The sequence below is a fragment of the Peromyscus eremicus genome, chromosome 3 (genome assembly GCF_949786415.1).
Source record: "Peromyscus eremicus chromosome 3, PerEre_H2_v1, whole genome shotgun sequence".
In the NCBI taxonomy this organism is placed as follows: domain Eukaryota; kingdom Metazoa; phylum Chordata; class Mammalia; order Rodentia; family Cricetidae; genus Peromyscus; species Peromyscus eremicus.
Window position 1 is genome coordinate 12,055,499 of NC_081418.1, and position 6,603 is coordinate 12,062,101.

Sequence of the window (6,603 nt, forward strand, 5' to 3'; positions counted from 1 at the left end):
ATGTGAAAAAGCTTGCATGTTCATATGCATCTCTCTCTCATACACACACACACACACACACACACACACACACACACACACGAAAAAACTACAACCATAAACTCATTCATAAACCTGCTTTCCAAAATATGGAAAAAAGGCATCTTTGAATGTTTTTCCTTTTCCTGAAATTTAGCAATTATATAGAATAAGCTATTCTATGCACTGGGAAGATTGCTAGGTAAGAAAACCATTCATTAAGCATATTGGAGTTGGCAGTCCTTAGGATACAGTTGAGCTAGTTCTGAGAGGAATATTTATAGATCTAAATGTGTAGATTTACAAGCCAAAAAGACCTCATATAAATGCCTGAGTTATATATTTCCATGTCTTAGAAAAATTAAAAAAAATTGAATTGCTGTGGATATCGCTATATGTAAATAAACTCTGATTGGCCAATAGCCAGACAGGAAGTATAGGCGGGACTAACAGAGAAGAGAATTGAGGGAACAGGAAGGGAAGGGAGAGACTGCCTGGAGCTGCCACCAGGACAAGGAAGATGTAAAGTACCGGTAAGCCATGAGCCACGTGGCAAAGTAAAGATTAATAGAAATGGGCTAAATATAAGAGTAAGAGCTAGACAATGACAGGCCTGAGCTAATGGCCAAGAAGTTTAAATGATGTAAGAGTCTGTGTGTTTATTTTATAAGTGGGCTCTGGGACTGGCGGGACTTGGTGGCAGGAGCTGGAGAGAAATTCTCCAGCTACAAATGGCGCCCAACGGCTCGAGTTTCCACCTTAAACCTGACAATATTTAATAACCAATTCTAAACAGAGCCAAAACCAGGTTCCTGCTTCATGTCTCATATGGGCGGCTAGACGCCGCAAAACGCGGGTTTGAACTACTGGCGGGTTCCTGGCCTGCGCGTTTGACCAGCAGTATGGCAGGAATAAGGCATCTGCCAGCAGCACATTACGCTGTGTGGTAGATTTAGTCTTTACTATTATATATTAAAAAAAAAAAAAAAAAGAGAGAGAGAGAGGTTTCTGGGCTACATGCTACTTTGATAAAAGCGTAGACCCACTATTTCTGAGAGTTACCGCTCCCAGAGCTGGTGGAAAACGGACCACCACCATGCTGGGAAACTAAAGTGGGTGGAGCCAACAGCCACAGGGCTGTTTCAGTCTTAGAATGCTGCAGTTTAAAACAATAGGTTCACAATAAGACTGATTCAGATAGAATAGTTTACAATGTGTGTAAAATGTACGTAGGCTTAAAAGACAAAAAAAGAAATATATACAGTTATATAAACAAATAGATAGTGTTTAAAAATAAAGTCTTTAAAAAACATTAAAGGTAATAAGCTACGTAAAGATGGCCATCACACAGAGAATCTGGATTATGTTGTCTTTGATATTTGTAATTGAAGAAAAACATTTGATTGTAAAAGCTGTTGAGTTATGCCAAAATGTAAATTTTAAAGGTACCTTGACTTCAAAATTTGGATATAAGGATATGTTGCTTTGGAAAAGAGTCTCTGCTTTTGTTTCCACAGAAAGCCAGAGGCTATGGATTTGTTCCAGATTAAGATACATCAGGTTTGACCAGCCAAGACCGCCTGAAAGGTCTCCAATGACACCATGGCCCAGATGATCCAACATCCAAAATGGTTTCAGGCAACTGGCTCAGATGATATACCCTCATGGACTACTCCATAATCCTAAAATTTTCTTTGTGTCCCCATAAGATACAGCGCCCCCCTCCAGCAGGAAGTAGTAAGAAAAGCTACGCCCAAATTCCCAAATATACCAAGCTGGCTTTAGAGATGGAATTGGCTCACTCCTCCTCTAAACCCAGACATATTGCTTTAAAAAAAATGGTTAAGAGATTTTTGTGTCCCAAATCAGAAGAGCCCTCTGGTGTGGGACAGAGAAAAACCAATATTTTTACTTAAAACAGGTTGATTATAAATACAATCTCTTTCTAAAGAAAAAAAAGGGGATAGTTTAGATATGATAGGATGAAAGGGTAGATTAATGAACCTACTTTTAAAGAGAAACAACTTGTTTAAAATGTTTTACATTGCTATAGATTTTAGTTTATTGATACAAATTTAAACTTAATTTTGTTATACTGTATATATATTTCTATTCTTGTTTGAGGTGTTATGTTTATGTAACTCATTTAAAATTGTAATGGATAATTAAAAAATAGATTAATAGTTAGTCATCTATGATAATCATATTTGTAGCCATGTTAGTTAAGTCTTCTAGGTATACATAGATATATTTCAGATAGATAGGTAGTCTTCAAACACTTCAAAGACCTACAGAATATGGCATTTAAAATGTTTTAAAAATTTAGACTTTCTGGACAGTGAGACATGTCTGCCCCTGACAGCACCAATTTACTTCAGAGAGGAGTATGGGCATCGAAGACACTCCATATGGAGTTTATCTTCACCTTGACAAAAATAGCCATTTGGGCAAGAAACTGTTCTTGCCTGGACTGCTTGATCAACTGGACATGCAGGACCCATAAAAAGGTGACCACTGAACTTTGCTTGACAAAATGGTCCTTCAGGTTCCTGCTTTGCAGAGGAAACTGCCAGACATTCTACAGGACACAGAGAAAAGTGAATAAGAGACTCTAGGCCTGTGGGCTAAAGACAGATGCCCCAACTTTACAAGAGAACTTTGGATGACTGTCCAGGCTCAGCTGTCTCTGTCTACCCTACAAGACTCCCAAAAGTTGCTTGCGTCCTTCTCCCATTTCTCAGGCAGCATTATATCCTTCTGAAGTCTTTGATGTGGTTAAAGACTAGATACTTACAATTTTCCTTAGTTATAATAAAAGATAAGTTAGATATAAAACCTTAAACTCACAAATATAAGATAGATAGGATCTCTTCTTTAATATTGTAACTGTAATTCTTGCTTGATAATTGTTTTGTTATATGTAATTTTACTATGTTAAAGTTAAAACCTTCTTTAAAAAAAAAGAAGAAAAGGGGAAGTGCTGTGGATATCGCTATATGTAAATAAACTCTGATTGGCCAATAGCCAGACAGGAAGTATAGGCGGGACTAACAGAGAAGAGAATTGAGGGAACAGGAAGGGAAGGGAGAGACTGCCTGGAGCTGCCGCCAGGACAAGGAAGATGTAAAGTACCGGTAAGCCATGAGCCACGTGGCAAAGTAAAGATTAATAGAAATGGGCTAAATATAAGAGTAAGAGCTAGACAATGACAGGCCTGAGCTAATGGCCAAGAAGTTTAAATGATGTAAGAGTCTGTGTGTTTATTTTATAAGTGGGCTCTGGGACTGGCGGGACTTGGTGGCAGGAGCTGGAGAGAAATTCTCCAGCTACACTGAATCAAAAAGCAATGGACAGTAAGTAATAATAGAGATCTAGGTAGACATTAACGAATGAAAACTAAAAGAACAAGACATAGATTCAACCAAACCTTAAATAGTTGGTTCTCTTAAAGTGTAATTAAAGTAAGCAAAAGAAAGAGAACACTCAAATTAATAGATTTGACTTAAAAAGGGACAGGCAACAACACATACCCAGAAAATGCAGACGGTCTTGCTGTGGATATTGCTCTGTATAAATAAAATGCTGATTGGCCAGTAGCCAGGTAGGAAGTATAGGTGGGACAAGCAGAGAAGAGAATTCTGGGAACAGAAAGGCTGAGTCAGAGAGACGCTGCCAGCCATCATGATGAGAAGCAACATGTTAAGATACCAGTAAGCCACGAGCTACATGGCAACTTATAGATTAATAGAAATGGGTTAATTTAAGATATAAGAACAATTAGCAAGAAGCCTGCCATGGCCATACAGTTTGTAAGCAATGTAAGTCTCTGTGTGTTTACTTGGTTGGATCTGGGCAGCTGTGGGACTGGCTGGTGAGAGAGATTTGTCCTGACTGTGGGCCAGGGAGGACCAGAAAAACTCTAGCTACAGAGTCTAGTACGGGAATACTTTAAATGTTTGTATTTTGGAAAAGCTAAAAGAAATGGAAAACTCTAAATACATGTTGATAAAGTGTTTAAAAATAAAGGAACAGGGAGAGGGAGAGAGAGAGATATAAAAATATCCAAGGGTAATTACTGGAACCTATCCCTGAATCAACGCTCTCAACTCCTACTTAACAGTGCCTAACTCCTGGCCACTTTAGGGAGATTTGAATCCCTCTTACCTATTTCAGAATGATTGCTCCCAAGAAACTTTTATTTATCTTTGTGTAAGTCCATGTTCTAAATATCTAGTGTATCTTGCTTCTGAATATGAGGTCATCGAGGAGAGATCAGCTGCCTTCCCAGTCAGATGGGAGAATTCAAAGGTCACCAGTAGAACTTCCGTAGGAACACTTGTAACACTTCAATCATGATGAATAGAACTTATGTGTTGTCTTGCAGAAGCTGAAATAACAATGTTGCAGGCACTGGGAAATACTTTCTAGCTAGTGGATGGCCCTTCCTTACTACTGAATGTCTTCTTGAGTTTGGCATACTGACTGGCACTTTGCTCTGGTCTGTCTTCTCACACCTTTTATCTCATTTGGCATGTGACAGCTTGAACGTGATCACGTGCCTGTGGGTTCATGTGCTGAATGCTTCCTTCCCTGGCTACAGGCTATTCTGGGAAGTGGTGGAAACTCTGGGATGTAGAACCTATTGAAGGAATTAGGTCACTGGAGGTGTGAATTTGGAGATACATCTCTTACCCTTTCGTGTTGACCTCTTTGCTTCCTGCTGCCATGTTTTTCTACATTGACAATCTGCTACTCTGTGTCCCAGGAACAAAGCCAGATAACTATGCACTGAAACCATGAACTAAAATAATTATTTTTTCCCCTTTATTTCTGTTGGGTATTTGTCATGGCAATTGGGAAAAAAAATCTAACACATTGCTTTTTTTCTGAGACAAGGTCCCACTATACAGCCTAGGCTAGTCTCAGATTCAAATCTTCCTGCCTCAGACTCCTGAGTGCTGGGATTACAGGCATGAGCTACCACACCCCCACTCACTGCTGACATTTCTAAAGCATTTTATGGCTTACAAATCCACAGTGGCTTCCTGTTGCCAAAAGCAATCTTGAAAGACAGTGGGGCACAACAGCCTGGGCTGACAGGCAGGAAATCTGCGTTCTAGATTCTGTCGATACGGCAGAAAAATTAAATTCTTCTGAATGTCTCTTGTCTTATTTTCAAAATAGGGAAGGTTGTATTTCTAGGTTTACATTTTAAAAAATTGTTTTTTGAGATTATAATTACATGATGTCTCCCTTTTCTTTCCTCCCTCCCGTATACTTTTCCTTGTTCTCTTTCAAATTCACAAATTTTAAATTTTTTGTTTTTAAATTAATTGTTGAACATATATCCCTAAATGCATTAACAAAATTTGCTCAGTCTGAATAATGTTACTTGTATGTACATTTTTTAGGCTGACCATTTGGTACTGGATAAGTAATTGGTGTGCTCTTCCCTAGGGAAGAGTATTTCTCCTATTCTCAGGGTTCTTTAGTTGCCTATAGTTCTTCATGTACAGCTGAGGCCTCTTGAGCCTTCCCCATCCATGTCAGCATAACCACTGATGTCATCCCTGTTCAGGTTATGTTTTGGCAGTCATGTTGCTGAGACTTCCAGGGTGTAGCTTCTGACATTCCTGGGAGACACAACCTCACAGCAAACATCCTGGTCCTCTGGCTCTTATAGTCTTTCCGCCCCCTCTTCCACAGTTACCCTAGAGCCTTAGGAACAGGGGTTGTGTTGCAGTCTCTCAGTTGGGACCAGGCTCCACAACTCTGCATTTCGATTGGCTGTGATTTTCTGTGATGGTCTCCATCTGTTGCAAAGAGAAATTTCCTTGACGGGGGTGAGGATTACATTTACTCCTGAGTATAAGGACAAATATTTAAAATGTAGTTAGAGATTATACTGGTTTAGTAAAGTGGAGGTTGAAAGTTCTCCATAAAATATAAACCATGACTTCACTAGCCTGGGATAGTTAACTAGCTTTCTAGTATCAGGCATGATTTCCTCTTACTGAGTTAGTCTGACGGGCCTTAAGAACAACCATTGAATTACTGGTTATGGCCAAGGTATGTTTGTGTGCCACTACTTCACCCTTAGGATTCTTATGCTACGCTGGCCATTGTTGTGATATGGAACTACAAAAGACTCTGGATAGCAAAACAATTCTGAGCAAAAAGAACAGTGCTGGAGGAATTGCCATTCCAAATCTCAAGATACATGACAGAGTCATTGTTAGCATTCAGACCCACTGCCTGGAATCCTGGCCAATAAGCAGATAATACCCTGGCTCACCCAGCATCCTGACGCAATCCCATGTTCCTTTAAGAAAGAACCTCTCCCACTTCACTCTCTCTTCTTCCTCCCTCTCTGTTCCCATGAGGTATGCACCTGCTCTCACACTCACCCTCCCTTCTTTCCTCCCTCCCTCCCTCCTTCCCTCCCCCCTTCCTCTCACCTTCCCTCCCTTCCCTTCTCCCTTCCCTTAAAACTTTCCACATGGATGCTGTGTCTGCTGGGTGTGAGTAACTTTCTAGCGTGTCCCCTTGGCTGCCACCTGCATGGTGTGTCTTTCTCGAGGTTCC